This window comes from Chinchilla lanigera, unplaced genomic scaffold, assembly GCF_000276665.1.
Source record: "Chinchilla lanigera isolate Chin_1 unplaced genomic scaffold, ChiLan1.0 scaffold00017, whole genome shotgun sequence".
Taxonomy (NCBI): domain Eukaryota; kingdom Metazoa; phylum Chordata; class Mammalia; order Rodentia; family Chinchillidae; genus Chinchilla; species Chinchilla lanigera.
Window position 1 is genome coordinate 29,778,471 of NW_004955418.1, and position 16,257 is coordinate 29,794,727.

At 48.2% G+C, this 16,257-nt stretch overlaps 1 protein-coding gene across 7 annotated transcripts in view; it reads right to left on the reverse strand.

Moving 5' to 3' along the window:
* Positions 1-10,365, reverse strand: part of LOC102018831 (olfactory receptor 2T29-like) — a 98,635-nt gene extending 88,270 nt beyond the window's left edge. For 2 of the 7 annotated variants that reach the window (XR_001233554.1, XM_005382327.2), the window contains exon 1: positions 9,990-10,365. The gene's annotated coding sequence lies outside the window, so the exon portion shown is untranslated. Of the gene's footprint in view, positions 1-1,610; positions 1,726-8,963; positions 9,456-9,989 lie in introns of those variants that run through there. The other 5 variants (XR_001233553.1, XR_001233551.1, XR_001233552.1 and 2 more) reach the window with 4 other exon arrangements.
* Between the last annotated feature and the right edge of the window lie 5,892 nt (positions 10,366-16,257).

Genomic DNA, 16,257 nt, shown 5'->3' on the forward strand with positions numbered 1-16,257 from the left:
TCAATATTAATTTTATGTAATTAATAGTATTATTTTATAATTCAATATGTCCATTGTGTGCTGCAGTGGGTGTTCTTAACACACTTATGTTTTTAGAGCACACTTACAGAATACCATATTATAACAAAAGTTAGAAATCAGTTCACAGCCTGTGACTACGCTTGTGCTCCCTGTCATGCAGCGAGCCTGGGCTGTCCAGGCCCAAACGTTCCCCTTAACCTGGTGTGGGGTCAAACTGATTGTGTCCAGCTTGTGTTTTAAAGATGCACAGTGATTCCAACTTGCTTCAAGGACTTCAAGGCTGTCATGTTTGCGGATGACTGGCCCAGTCAAGGACACTTCTAACTCTACCTACTCTTCTCAGACCCCCTCCCTCCCAGAATGTTCCTGTACAATTCTGCCTGACAATATATGATGTAATTCTTGTAATCCATGTAACCAATCATGTAATAACCTGCTATCAGCTTTGTATTTCCAACTCACAAACCATATTTAAACTGAACTCAAACCTGACTCTGGGCTGGTGATTTGAACCTCTGCATTCCCCAGCCTGCTAGTGTATTAAAACTTGCCTTCTCACTCTTCAGTGCAGTCTTCCATTTGGATTGATATTGGTTTTTCTGCTGTGGTCTGGCTGACTCTCTTAACTGGACCTTATTTTTAGGATAGGTCTTATATTTGAGCACCCTGAAAAGTTATGCTAGGGCTTATTTTCTGGTTAAGTCTTATTTTGGGGAAATACAATAAGTAGAAAGGGGATAAGGAAATCATAACTAAAAGTTACACTTTTGAGAAGATTACAACTTCCAGGACCCAAAGTCTCCCAACATGGTGGACACCAGCAGCCCTTGGTTAAACTTAGGCTCCTTTCCGTCCAGACCCATCACCCCCAAACCCTCAGGAATGCTGATTCTGTAAGTTGGCTCAATTGAGAAAGTGATGAGCAGGAGCCTGACACTGAGATAAAGGAACAGGTTGAGAGAATCCAAGGATTTTAATTATTTGTTTAAAAATGGCCCCATACCTCTAAAATAGGCTAGTATTACCCATCGGGGACTACCTTTTCCCAGGGTCCTCACCCCTTGAGAGAAGCACAAATAGAGAAATATTCCCAGCTCCAGGAAGTAATGTATACATCTCTCTGTCTCTGTATTTCCTACAGTCAATTTCTTTCCCCTTTTGCAACATTTTAGTAGTTGTTTTCAGTAATGCAGCTGACAATCACCTTTCAGTGAAATAAAGCAGACTGAAGCTTAAATAGGGTCCAGCATCTCCCGCTGAGTAAGGCAAAGTGCAAGCAAGGAGAACAATAACGGATGCACAGAACAAGACAAGGGGATGAACCTTGCAAATGGGACGGGTTGAGGGGCTGGGCCAAGGAGTGAAGGCAGGGCAGGGGTAGTAAGTAGAATAAAGATAGCCCACACAGTATTTTTTCAAGCGTATACTTTTGAATTTCTACCTAATGAAACCCTTCCCATGCCTTTTACTGTCAAATTCCAAAAGTTCTTTTCTCATAATGGGAGTCAGCAGACCTACTCTCCAGGTAGGGTAGGTCAAGTCCAGTGGCAGCACCATTCTCACTTGGGACACCATCCCAGTCTGCTCACCCATGCCTGCTCCAGCAGCTCCTCCACAGCTCCTCCTCAAGTGGAGCAGCAGCAGCTCACCATCCGGGAGCTGGTCCACAGGCCAGTTCTGCCAAGAAGTGTGGCCAGGCCACGGCCTGCTGGGGGACAGCAGAACCTGAGCAGCCATGCTTGCCCTATCTGCACCCAGAGTGTGGCCACCTGCGCCCCAAGTCCTCAGACACAACCTCGAATGTCAGCCACCAGGGCCCAGGTCCTCAGCAACATGTCCTCAAATGCCGAGCCACACAGACACAGGCTAGCCCGCACTGCACCAAGGATGAGGGCAACAGAAGGGTAGATGTGGGCAATGGTGTTGGACAGGGAGCCAAGGGAAACAAAACCCGAAGTGACCAAAAGATGGAGACACTCCTTAGCAGAACCATCGCCCTCCTGCTCTGGCTTTATCTGCCTTTTTTCCCCATGTGTTTGTGTCTGTAGCTCAGGTTCTCTCCATTCTTATCGGAGAGGGTAGGTGTGGGTCCCCTCTTCCCTTTTACATTTCTTATACATTTTCCCTCTCTGTCCAGTACTCTGCACTTGACAGGACAAAAGAAACACATTAGATCTCAAACAGACATTTCATTTTTATTCTGTGTTTAGCTTACTTAATTTTAAATATTTCCTTAATAAATCAGTACTCTCCATTTTAAAAAGAAGTAGGACATTTGCATTTCATTCTCAAGTTATTTTTATAAAGCTACTTTGCTTCTGTGCCCACCTTCTAAGGCAATTGCTCTCAATAAATTAACAGTACAGATGAAATGATATGTTCTTTTCTTCCTTTTGAGGAAAACCAATTTCTTGTCCTATGACTTCACCCCTAGAGGTGGCCAGGGCTTTCCTGGTGAGAATGTCACCTGTCTCTACTCAGGCAGCCCTGGCAGCCCAGGCAGCCACTGCCCCTCCCCAGCTCCACGCCACACTGCTGTGGCTTGAGCCCTTTCCACCCCAGCCTAGCAGTCACTTCTTCACCTGCGATGAAAGTCTGTGACTTACACACAACCAGCTCCTGGGCTCTAGGCCTAGCTGGTATCTTTGATCAACAGATCCAACAGCATACCCAGTTTCTCTTGTCTTCAGCCCATGGGAAGCCAGGGCAGGATAGAACACAGCTGATGTTCAGGAGCTCCTGGGCCCATGGGGTCTCCCTGCCAAGATGCAGGAGCTGTTGTTTTATCCCAGATCACTGAGACAGAGACTGCCATAGAGACAGAGGACGAGTAAACCTCTGGGCCCTTAACCTATTACTCATTGAAAGCACAGTCTGTGTTTCCTTCTGAGCAGTCAGGAACTTAAAGTCAGCTTGCACTAAAAACGATAACTTTTCGCTTGAGCCTACACATGCCCAATGGGTAATTAAAAGGAAAACAAAGCTTGACCTGATTTCTGTTTCCATTATTCCCAAAACTTTAGGCTGAGCCGCTGCCCAGCTCCACTCATAGGCATGCTAATCGCTTCACGAGCGTCTAAAAGTTGGCAAAACAAGGTTGATGAGCTTTAAATTTCCATATGCCACCCGCTTCATGCCTGAGGACCCCAAGGTAAGAGATGCAGAGGAACATTCAGGTCCGGGGAGCACCCGTCAGTCTCCACTATTTCCTCAAATCTGTGGGCACTGTGGAGTCCAGCAGAGGCTCCACAGTCTGACACTGCCCAGGCAGGGACAGCCACCTCATGGGGGTGCCTGAAGTGGGGGGGACTCCCCATAGACACCACCGCGACCAAGCCCGTGCCCATCCGACTCCTGGAAAGCTGGTCCTGCTCCTCTGTGGTGGGCGAGGCTGCGCATCTCCCTCAGAGTTCAGCCCCTGTCAGCTCCTCAAGCTGAAGTCCCTTCCTTATTTTTTCCCACTTTCTAACTCTGCCTAATAAATCAGCCTAAGCCTCTCACTGACGTGTCCTGAAACCCATTTCCTGTGGCACGGGTCAATAATCTACCTGAGTGGAGGCCCCCATCTCCTTTGGGGACCGTTTTGCATCGCTGTGGTGACATTCCCACTCCCGACACATAGCAGTCAGCTGCCACGCCCCACAGGGCTGCCGTGCTCTCCCTGAAATGTAGAGAAGGTATTGTCTGCAGCCTCCGAGGCACAGAAGAGAGGAAAGTAGAGGGAAAGGAGGTCGGTGAGACTGGGAAACAAGCAGTGGGAAATGAAAGGAAAGGGGGAAACAGGGCACCTAAAGCAATGAAAAGACAATAGTTGGGGATGAAGGAAAAGAAAGATGGCCTGTACCTACCCACTGAGCGTATGCTGGGTAACTGACTCCAGGCTGGCCACTACAATCCTTCACTATGTGCAGAACTGTGTCCCCCCAAATTCACACACTGGACCCCGAACCCCATGGTCTCATGCTCAGGTGGTGTATAAAGATGGGGTCTCTACATCTCTGCAGAAGTGATTGTTAAAATAGGTCATTTTTATCATACTCTAATCCACTACAACTCTAGTCCTTATTAAAAAAGATTAGGACACAAATACAGAAATCTAGGTAAGGACACAGTGAGATGATCACCATCCACAAGCCAAAGAGAGACTTCTAGAAGAGACCCACTGCACGGATCCGTTGGGTTCTTCCTGTACTACAAGAAGGAAAAACGGCAAGAATGAGGGAAAAATAGACAAGAGACAAAAAGCTGGGATCAGGTGGAGGTCCTCTCCTGAGCGGAGAAAGAGACCTGTCCAAGAACAGTAGAGGGTTTATTTTATACCCTTAAGAGGTTTATTAATTTCAGTCTCTCTGCCAAGAAATCAGTTAACAATGGCTCATTTACGTGCTTTGAGGAGCTCATATGTTCTCGGGCTGGCTTCACCCTGCACGTGTAATTACTTTCCCGCTTCAGCTGTTCCCAACAACCAACCCTGCAGACACCTTAATCTCAGATTTCCAGCCACTAGAACTGTTTAGAAGTTGAAACAGCACAGGGTTGCTCATTACTGCTCCAAGGGCCTCCATCTAGAGTGCCCCTCCCAAGTGTCCTGAGCTCAGAGGTGGGGCTTGTGGGAGGACTCTGGCTCATGGGGCACTGTGTTCATCGGTGGGATGTTCCATAGATGATCTCATAGCAGAGTGTGCTGTGAGGAGGCGGGAGTTGGGAGGGTGGGTGGCTGTCTTTGGTAGGGAAGGCAGATTCCCCCACTCCTTTCTTCTGTCTGTTTCCTGGATGCTATAGGTGAGCAGGTTTCTTCTACCATGCCCTTTCACCATAATGTTCCTGACTTGGAACCAGCTGACCATGGACTAAATCCCCTAAATCATGATCAAATTAATCATTTAATAGTTTACCCCAAGTGTCAGTCAGGCAGCGTGGTTATGTCCTGGCTATTCCGAGTGTCGATGGGGCAGGTATCATTTCAACCAGTCAGTTCTTGCTTGCATGAGATACACTTGTACATCTGATTACTTGTTTTATTTGACTACTGTTTGCATGCTTTTTTATTTAGAACATTATATTCACTTGTGATGTTTGTTTCTAGTGAAATCTAATAATAAGTTCTGGTTATTTTCTTTCACTAATTCATATTTATTCTATTTGTGAAAAATAATCTATAATTTGTGCTACAATCTATAAAAAGTCTTATGTAAGAACATTAGATATAATTTCTATACTTCTCCAGAACTCAGTTATACTCTTTTACAATACAAAGAGGACATGTTTGGGACAGTGAGACCGAACAGGAAGGAAGTACAAAAAGAGCTGCAAGAGAAAAACCCAAAAAAGGGAGAAATGTTAGCTTCTCAGGCAGGAAAAGTCTGTTATGAAATGGAAAGACAAAAATTACTTCTCCTTATTGTCAACTCTTCATACTACATTAATGAGAGCACTTGAAAGAAGAAATGAAAGTAAAACAATTCCAGTAGTGATCAGTGATTAGAATAATTCTATGCGTGGTGCTCACAGAGTTAATCAACATCTAACGAGCTATCCTGTAATCGAAAGTGAGGAAAAAAATATTATTATAAAATAGTTATCCACTTTCTGCCAAACAATATGGAGCTCATTTATTATTTATTCAAAACAAAGAGGTTCAAAACTTCATTTACAATTTAAATTAGGTCTAATAGACCAAATAATTGAAAAATACGGGATAGCAAAATGCCAACCAGGATGTCCTTCATCGACATCCTCACCGGTCCGTTTAGTGCGTAGACGTTTTATTGAAATTATGCCCCCTACAGGAAAAGGGAGGGCCAACACGACAGTGCAAAGTGTGCTGCTCAGGGAAAGACAAAAATGCAAAAGAATTTGGATACTACTGTCCAGACTGTGACATTGCCCTGTGTATTGAATCTCTTAAAATGCACCATAAATTACTGATAAATGTGATAAAATTGTCAGTTTTTAAATTCTGTGTTATGTTATCTTATGAAAAGGAATGAAAACATATGCAATTTTTAGTCAGCCTGTATTTAAATAATTGGATTTAAGTACAGGTCAGTGATTACACTGGTTAGTGACTAAACCTCTGCTCCAAGTGGTGGGTGTCAGGTATCCTGTTCCAGTGACGGGACAGTGGCTGAGACACTGTTCCATAGATAGTTGTTCCTTCTGATCATCTAACATGCATCGAGCCCCAAAGCGGTCACAGCCCTCAATGAGTTTCCTGTGTGGGGTGACCCGGAACTGCTCACTGCTCCCCACCTAGAGCAGCACTCTGGCATTCTCACTTAGGGACACCTGTCATCACAGAACGCAAAAAAAAAAAAAAGTGCCGCTCAAATAGGTGGATTACGTGACCATCTGAACGCTGTCCTCCACGTAAGTCCACATCCCAGTTGCCAGAACCTGTGACTGTTACAGTGAACGTGACTTCCCAAATGTAATTTAGGCCTTGGGGTGAGGAAATTATTCTAGATTATCTGGGTGGACCCAGTATAACAACAAGGTCCTGCTAAAGGGAAGGAAGGAGGAACCGTGTCAGAGGAAGGGGTGTGCGATGACGGTGCAGACTGCAGTGCCCACTTTGCCTGCGGGCACAGGGTTCGGGTGGCAGCTGGAAGCCAGTAACAACAGAGATGTAGCTTCCCCCAGAGTCTCAGAAGGAGCCAGCCCTTCAGGGGCCCTGATTTTAGCTCCGTGAAAGTCATTTCAGACTCTCTCCCTCACAGCTATAAAGGGATAAATTTGAGTACTTGAAGCCACCAGTTTTGTAATAATTTGTTATGGAAGCAAGAGAAAATTAATAGAGGCTGTAAAAATATAATGCTCCCAAATTGCAAAGTCCCACACCTAGTCAATGGGGAAGCTAGGTTCTTTACCTACAGATAGATTGGATTCAAATTTCCATTCCACTGTCCACTAGCAACACAGTTTAATCTCTGTGTGTCTCCATTGCCTTAGCTGTAAAAGGGGATGAAAATAGTATTCATCATACTTTGTGAGTGAATTCATAGAAAGTGCTTCAGACAGTGGCTGGCGCATAGTAAGTCCCCAACAAATGTTAGGAAATTTTTATTACTATTGAAATTCAACTCTCTACTTGTGGGGAAAAAGAGAATTTATTCTCACCCATCAATGAGCAGGAAACCACCAAGACCCCATTTACCACTTTCTGGATTATATATGAACACACAACTGATGACAATGTGCAAAACCTTGAAAATACTGTCTTAAAATATATGTTCCTTTGCAACATTGCTATTAAAAAATAAGACCAATATAACAACCACTGTTAATTCCTATCATTTTGTGTTGAAACCCTGTATCATTTTTAATGTTCTTGATTTGCTTTGTTTATGTGTGTGATGCTGGTATTTTGCTATTGTTTTTTTTTGTTTTGTTTTGTTTTGTTTTGCTATTCTCTTTAAAAATAAAATAAAATAATAAAAAAAGAATTAGACCGGTTTTCTTCCTGGCTCCAATTGAGGTAAGAGATTTGAAAATAGTTGTTGCCACAGATGTGCCATTTCTGCTCAGGAAAAACCAGCAGGAGGACCCAAAGCATGTCCCCTCTGTGGCATCCTTGTGGCCCAATGGGAGAAGTCCTACTGGGAGATGCTGGTCCCTCTTGCCCGGCACAGAGCCCAAGAAAACTGGGCTTCTGGGCTACTCCTGCTGCATCAAGCAAGGACAAGACTAACTTGTGCACACAGGCGAGGGTGAGACTAACTTGTGGGTCTTGGGATATTGTTTGAGATGCACTGCTCAGATGGCAAAGGGCAATAAAACACTGCTGGCTGGTCTCTGCTCCTCTCACTGCGATGAAGATGAGTTAGTCAGGACAGCCTCTGGGCTTTGTTTCATAATCTACAGAGTCCAGACTCATTGCCTGAATTCTGTGTGCCTTATGAGGTGCCCCATGGATGCAATCATCAGCTGTTCCCACTGCAGACTCCAGCATTTCTTCTCAGAGACCCCATCCCCCTTCCCCTTCCTCCCCAGAACCGAGGCCCACTTTCCCCTCTCCAGGAGGCAGACTGGAATCCTTCTCTGCTGCATTTCCTTGTCCTTCTGCCTGTTGTATGCTAGTCTATGTTAGAACCTAAGCTCTAGGTCAGGCTACTTGTTTGAAATGGGAGTGAGTGGCTGAAGTAGAAGGCTTCCGAACTTCACTCCGCCCTCCCACCAAGCATTGGTGTGACCACACTCTAAAGGCACAGGAGGGCACGGTGGTGTGTGGTGGGCAGCAAAACCCCCGGGGAGCCAAGTGAGCTGAGTTTTGGGGAAGAAAGTGACAGGCCCAAAGGGAAAAGCAGCAGGTCAGGTGTGGAGGGATGGGCTGGGACAGGGACAGGTCCACGGCGGGTGTGGAGGTTGCAGGCTTGGCTGGAATGTCTACAAAGGCCTGGAGAGCTGGAGGGAAGGGTGAATGCCAGCCCTGTAGGTTCCTTTTGTTCTGACGAAGTGGGCAAGGAGCTTGAGAGGATACAGAACCTGAGCATGGAAGTCTCAGAGGACCTGCCAAGCCCTCAGAGGTGGTAAGCATGGAAGAGACCTACAGTGGAAGGTGGGCATCCAGTATCCTTTCCCAGAACAAATGATGACTGAACACCCTTCCCTACACCCTACAAAACACAGTGAGGATTTCCTACAAAATTTTGGATGCTCTTCCTAAAAATCTATCACCAATGCTTCCTTCAAGCAGACTGGCTTTTGCCAACCTGCACGGAAATCCTGGGCTCCCCGCCTTTGGGATTAATGAGCTCCCCCACCTCTCCCACCACATTCAGATTCAGCCTCTGGAAGTCTGAGTCATGGCTCAGTATCCATTTGTGGTTCTTTTATCTCCTAAGACAAAGCTTTCTCCCAGACAGCACCTGACTGCCTGGGGGACCAGATGAGATAAGATGGTGTCTGGCACAGAACGGGTGAGGTCCGGAGACCAGACTTACCACACAGCCTCAGCTAAGACCTTGGTTGGATCACTGACCTGCTGATGACCCCAGCCTGCAGCCCTCAGAGCAGAAACACAGTGAGAAACCATAAACTGTCAGGCCGAATCTGGTCTGTCCCAGCCAAAGGAGAGCTGTGGGCCCTCGCTCCTCTGTCATGGAGTAGAAGTTTGGTAACCAGCACTGCGCAACTCTGTGCCAACTTCCCACCTCCGGAGTGGTCCTCGGCACACCCTCAGGAAGTTGGCTGCGGGCTAACTCATGCTGCAATTATGTCAGGAAGCTGCCAAGGCCTCACCTCAGGAAGCCATGATAGGTGGGGAGCGAAGGATGAGAAGGGACACAACGCCGAGCGAAAGGTCAGGGAGCTTGTCTTTAATTGTGCCTCGCTGACACACGCTCTGCCTGCAGAGTGCTCCCAAAGGTTCCCAAAGGAAACAGCTTTTCTTGGGACCAGAAACAGCATTGTCCTCCACATCTCAGGAGAAAACGCTCCTGGGGGTGGGAGAAGGGCCATCTTCCGGTCAGCCTCAACCTGGATGCAGCTCTGAGAGACCCCCTTCCTTCCCTGCCACTGACAGAGATGCTCTCCTCCCCTGAGGTCTCCTGCGGTGCCTCTGGGTGCTCTTCTCAGGGGGACTTGACTCAGGCATTCGCATTCGTCTCCTCTCTCACCTGCTTCAGCAAGGGTCCTGCCAAGTCAGCTTACCCCAACTCCACGACACCTGGTGTCTACTTCAGCCCCCCACGGTCCTCTAGCCTCAGCTGGCATGGGAGCCCCTGCCGGTCTTCAGGGAGAAGCTTTTAGGTCACTTGGCCGGAACGCCTTCAGCCCTGAGTTTGCATTAGTACCTCACCACCACTGCCCCTGCCCTCTCATGGCTGTCAACCTCCAGCCGCCTGTGCAGGGTTTGGAGCGAGCCCACCTCCATCCTCCACTCCCAGACTTGTCCTCCAAGCCTCCCTCAAGTACAGTCTTCCTTTCCTCCTCAGTGATGCGGAATCATCTTGTTCTTCAACACTCACCCACGTCTCTGTCCCTCAGTTTCCCTCTATCGGGGGACCAGGAGCCAGCTTCACTTCGAGGCGTTTTGTGCCGATCTCATGAGCCTCGCTGTCCTCTGAGAAGAGCGGCTGCTTCCATACAAAGGTCTCTGTGCTCACTTCCTTCCCTTCACGGTCTTGCAGCAACTCACGCAGAGAGCTTACTTCCTGCTGAGCCCCTGGACTGTTGGCTCCTGTGGGTCCTATGCAGTTCCCTGCCAGACCAGCCGGTCACCAGGCCACAGGGCAGCCAGTGAGATCCAGCAGTCGGGAGAAGATGACGATCCTTGATTCCAGATATGCCGTGGTCTTGTCCTGTGTCTGCAGCCAGAGGGGGAGCTGGGGCCCAGTGGGACTCCCAAGCAGCCCCTTCCTGGAGGGGTCCTCTCCTCCTGAGGGAGTCTCCCTGATTAGAGGAGTCGATGCTTGAGCTACAAGTCTTCAGTGGCCTGGGCAGAAAGGGGGGCTGGATCCTGGGAGGCACCCAGCACACCAGGTGTCCAGGGCCATGGCTGCCAAGAGCCATATGTGAAGAGCTGGTACATGGGCTGAGTGTGTGGCTAGAGTCTGGCTCCCTTGCAAGGCTAAGCACCCAGGAAGAGGACCCGTTCTGGCATCCATGGCCTCTTCCCAATGGACGTCCAGTCCTGAGGAAAGTTGGAGGGAAGGCAGAGGGCAGGTGTGGGGCACAGTCCTGGCAGCGGAGCCATCGGTCTTCTTCATGCCCTGAGCCATCTTGGGTTCAGGGAAAACCAGACTCCAGCCCCACTGAAGGATTTGAGATTCAGAACAGGCATGGCCCGGGCAGGTACAGAGAGGTGGGGCTTCTGACCACAGAAGGTGCAGGTGGGTGAGTGTCTGGGAGGGTAAACAGGCCCTGAAAGCGGTAAACATTCTTCTCTGAGTTCTGGCTTCCATGGCCGTGCCACATGGGGAAGCTGGGTGTGACTCAGAAGCTGCAACTCCCTGAACCTCCTCGAATCTTTCTTTGCCAGGCGGGTTTTGGTATTTGCGCTCTGTGGGAAATTCTCCTCTTCCTGAGGACTGAGCCGATCACAGGTCTCACTGCTACTCACCAGCCCCTGAGTTCACAGTGTTGACAGCACTCAGAAAACACCCTGCTTCTGACCCCAGGGACCCTGGAGGCTGGCAGCCTGGGTCAGCATCATGGTTCTGCTGTGTGCAGAACCTGGGTTTTCTCAACATAAAATATGGATGATGATCGTGATCTCGCAGCTGGTTGGCAATTACTCGAGTGTTGTGATTCGGATATGGGATTCTCCCAAAAGGCAAGCACACAGGCCGGGTCAGCACCCTGCGGGCTGCTGGGAAGGGCCGCACCCTAGGGGAGGCACTGCAGGAAGTGGGCTTCCGTGCTCTTGAAGGGGACCCTGGGACTCCGCCCTCCTCTCGGTCTCTCTTCCCAGCACCAGCATGATCAGTGAGTGCGCACAAACTTGCAGAGAAATGCTTCCTGGTTCACAGAAGGTGGAAAAGGGTGCTGGCTGCTGCTGCTGTCACCCTCTGTGTCCTACACTGGGGCCTCGGGTCCAACTTCCCCTGTGGGAGGGGCAGGTGGGCGTCTCCAGGGTCCCTGAGACAGGATGAAGCCTCCTCAAAGAGAGAAGGAGGGAACAAGGGACAGTTACTGCCAGGAGCCTAGAGCTGTCTGGAGAGGAAGCTAAGCTGAGGGCTGTGCAGGGCTTGGGCCACCAAGAGCCCAGGGCTGCCTCGGAGCCCAGAGCAGCTCCTGTGCTCCAGGATGGGGTCCGAGGCTCCTCTGCCTGGGCAGTGAGGCTGGGCATGAACACCTGTGGGCCACCTTGGAGCTGGGGAGCAGGCACTGAGAGCCAGGCCGTGAGGTGTCCCTGGAAAGGGTCAGCTGAGAGACCCTTCCATCTTCCTGGCCTCTGTCATTGTTCCCTCTCTGCTTTTGTGACCAGGCACACAGCACACAACCAGCGGATTGCGAACTCTCCTCAGAAGCCGAAAGACGAGGATCGGAGGTCCAGGTGCAGGAAGCCGGGAGCACTTCCATTCTGAGAGATCTCATTTCTTTGTGACAACTGCAGGACCCTGGAAGAGCTTTTTGTTGAAACCCTTTGATCCTGCATATATTTACAGTTTAACAAACAATTAACAGCATATGATTGATTCCAATTACGCGTATCTCTAACCTGTATAAACTTATGCATATGTATAGCACGTGTGTAAACTTATATTTATTACCCTATGTGTCAACATATAGTTATTAGCTGGTTCAAGGCCAACTGTTTAACATTCAGTTTGGGAAGTTATTCTTCACACCCAGCTGTAGGAGACCAGTGGCTGACCTCCACTGTATATTAGTAGCCGTCTTAAGCATTAAGTTTCTGTTATCCTGCCTACTTCTCCAAAGAGAGGCACCTTTCCCTTTAAGTCAGGACTGCCCAACGTTGCCTAGCTACTCCCACCTCTAGAACTAGGACTGCCCACCGTTACCTAGTTACTCCCGCCCTTGTCGGGTTACTTGGTTACTCCCGCCTTAAGAACTTCCGCATTTCCCTGCACCCTATATATACGCAGTACATCCTGCCAATAAATGAGACTTGATCAGAGCAGTCTTGTCTCCATTCTTCATGTCTCTTGTCCGTTTATAATTCCCACTCCCCCTCTAGGGTTCACATTGACTGTACCCGCAGGCCGGGACACCCAGCTGTCTTTGTTCTCTGATTTTCCCATCCGGTGGAGTCCCCTTTCTGCCAGCCCCAGTCAGGCAGCACCCCTGATTTGCTTTCTTGCACCCTTGGTGCCTGCTAAGCCTATGCCCTTTAGCACTGGGAATACATGCCGGGGAGCCACTGTTGTGGATCTGAGAATGGCAATTTTCCACCACTTAAGGCTTTCCACTTAACTCTTAAGCCATACAGAAAATGGCATGGGGTATTACATTACATAGTCAACTTTGTAGTCTGCATTGCATCCTTTGAGCCTCTCCCACCTCTAGCATGCATGGATGTCTCTCTCTGAATGAAGTGTAAAACAGAGGAAGCAGCACAGGTCCTGAATGGAAGAGGTCAACACCATCTTTTTGACAAATGGTTTTCCATGGCGGCCTACGTGCACACCATGTTTCCTGTGTTTTTAGGATGGAATGAGTCAAATGGCCACTGAGGAGAACAAGCAGAGGCTCAGCCAAACAAATGTCCTGCTCAGGGGTTGAAACAGGACCACAGCACGCCACACAGAGCCACTTGGGACAGAGCACACAGGGAAGTGCAGACAGCTGAGGTCTAGCGGTCTGGATCATTTTGGTGGCCCCTCATGCCTAGTGTGTGGCTTAGGATGAGTAAAGCAGAGAAATATCACCCCTGAGTGTCTGGGCCAGAGAGTGGAGGTCTGGCTCTGGAATCTCAAGTCTGCATATTGAAGACATGGTCAAGGCCGACCCCTCCGGTGTCCTGAAGAATGGATTAGCCCTGAGAGGGGCACTGTCTCTGCAGGAGAAAAAGAAAACTATAGTTTATTTTGTCTCATTTCTCAGATGTCAAAGAATTTTAATATATAAAAAGTAGTAAGTATATAAGGTGTGAATGTTTATCCTTTTAAAACTTTTTAAAGTAAAAGGCACATTGGCATGAATCCCCCTCAAAACCCTCCCCCTCAATTCACATCACTGAGCCCATTATTCTGTTCACTTTCTGCAGCAGCTCTGGAGTCCTCTTTCCTGAGTGTCTCCAGCTGCACTGTCCTGGCTGCTTCTATGTCCAGAATTGATTCAAAATGTGTACCTGTCACGGTCATTTTGACGTAGAGGACAATCCACAAGAAACACAGTGCATGATGCAGTGACTAAGGAGGATTAGGACTCACCATGACCTTTTCATGAGCTGCCTTTCCATTGGGTGGGGCCTGGCAGCAGCGCTCACTGTAGTTTTGATCATACCTCGTAAAGACACTCAAGAAAGAAGACTCCAGAGCTGCTTTAGAAGGTGGCAAGGATGACGGGACAAGTGTGTTTGAAGTAAAGGGGAGATTCTGAAGGGGATTCATGGCAATGTGTCTTTTCCTATATTAATTTCTTTTAATTTAAGCATTCACCATATATGCTGACCACACAGTGTGTGTATGTGTGTGTGTGTGTGTGTGTGTGTTTATCCAGCATACACAGTGCTGTCACAACCATGATTAGGAAAGGAGTTGGTGCCTTTGCTAGTTTTTGGAAGTGGGGTGGCAACACTACTTGTGCATTGGGACTGGAGCAACCTGATGGAGCCCATGAGCTTCTTCTCACACAAAAATAAATAAATAACTGACCCATGCAGGACTACAATTTTATTTAAATATAGCCACACAAGTCTCCTAAGGTGTGGAACAACATGAGCCTACCCGTCACCAGAACCTATAAGCAGGACTGACAAGGACACGGTGAAGGTGGTTGATGAAAGCAAAGAACACACATATCTGCAGGTGCCACCAACAGGGCAGGGGCCATGCTGTACGTGTAGACTCCGCATGTCAGAGGGGAAAGGCTGTATTTCAGTCATGAGTTAGTGAAGGTGGAGACGTGCACGTCCCTCCTCTCTGGGGTAATGAGGACTCTGGGGGCTCTCCTGGGGTCCAGGCCTCTGGGGGCTTCTGTGAACCTGGTCCTCTCAGATGTACCTTTGGTTCTGACAGCAGCAGGAAAACAAGGTGTGAACTCATCTGCATCTCAGCTCCCAGATGTTCACATCCACAATGTTACTGTCATGCACACAGCCTCTCAACAGGTGCCAGGGCCTCCATGTCCATCAGCAGAGGAGTGGATACAGAAAATGATCTATTTACACACAGTGGAGCACTACTCTGCCATAAAGAAGGATAAACTCAAGTCATGTGTAGGAAATGGAGGCACCTTGGCCCACAGTGTTAGGTGAAATAAATCAGACACTGAAATATTGCGTGGTTTCTCTTACATGAGGAAAGCATAAATAAATTAAAGTGCAAAATAAAAGATAGATAATAGGAAAATGGGTACAGATATTTTGCAGACAGGAAGGGTACCAAGAGATGGGGGGAGAGGAAGAAAAGGGTATGAAAAAAAGAATGAAGATGTATTCTGTTCATGTACCAACTTCCCAGGGTGGATGCAAGCATTATGTACTATAAATGTGTACTAATAAAAATAAGAAATTTAAAGTAGAGGTGCATCCTTTATCTTTCTCCTTATTCATACTTTTGGTTTCTCATATAAGAGGAACAATGCGGCATTTAAACTTGTGTCTCTAATTTATTTCATTTAACATCACGATCTCAAGGTGTATCCATTTACCTAAAAATGCCTCAGATTTATCCTTCTTTAGGGGAAAGTAGTGCTCCTTGTGTATAAACACCACATTGCCTTTATCCATTCATCTGTCAGTGGGCATACAGGGTGTGTCCAAGGTTTAGCTGTTATAATTTGTGCTGCTGTATACATGGCTATGCATGCATCCCTGAACTATGATGACTGCAGCTTGTTTGGGAAAGATATCTAAAAGGAGAATATCTGGGCCAGGTGGGATTTCCATTTTGAGGCATCTCCATACTGAGTTCCATAATAGTTGCACCAGTTTGTATTCCTGCCAGCAATGAAGAAGGGGCCCCTTTCCGGATAGGTAACAGGAATTAGGGAGATCTTTTCCAAATGGGGAGGGGAGCAAGAGATGGAGGGAGGGTGGAGGGAAGGAAGGGCAAGGAGGTTTATAAAAAGAGAAGTGAAGAGAAAATACGGAAGGAGAGCTTTTGCAAATGGGGAGGGGAGAAGAGGTGGAGGGAGCAGGGAGGAGGGAGGAGAAGGGGAGGAAGAAGGAGGGGGATGCTGAGTACAGGCACAGACTCCCCACCGGGAATGTGGTCGTTATGCAAACGTGCACTCCTGCAAAGGCAGCAGGCTGATGGCCCAGCTGGCCCCTGCTGCACCAGAAGACAGTGGTGCCATTTCTGCTCACACGCAGAGGAGGGTGATCTTCCCTGTTCACACCCTGGCAGGCATTACACACAGGGCCCTGGGCCTCATCCTGGGCAGAGGCCTCTGCCATCCTCCCCACTGATGAAATCTGAGGCTGAGAGCAGTGGGGTGGGGTGGTCAGGTTCACGCCCTGCACTGCGGCAAAGCGGATAGACCTCACCCAAACAAACCTATTCTCACCACCTGTGGCTGGGCTCTCCCCCTGCAAAGGAACCCTTTCCTTCACCCTAAAGAGAGCAAAGATAACTTTTTACTTGTGCTATTGAGCTTGGGACAGAG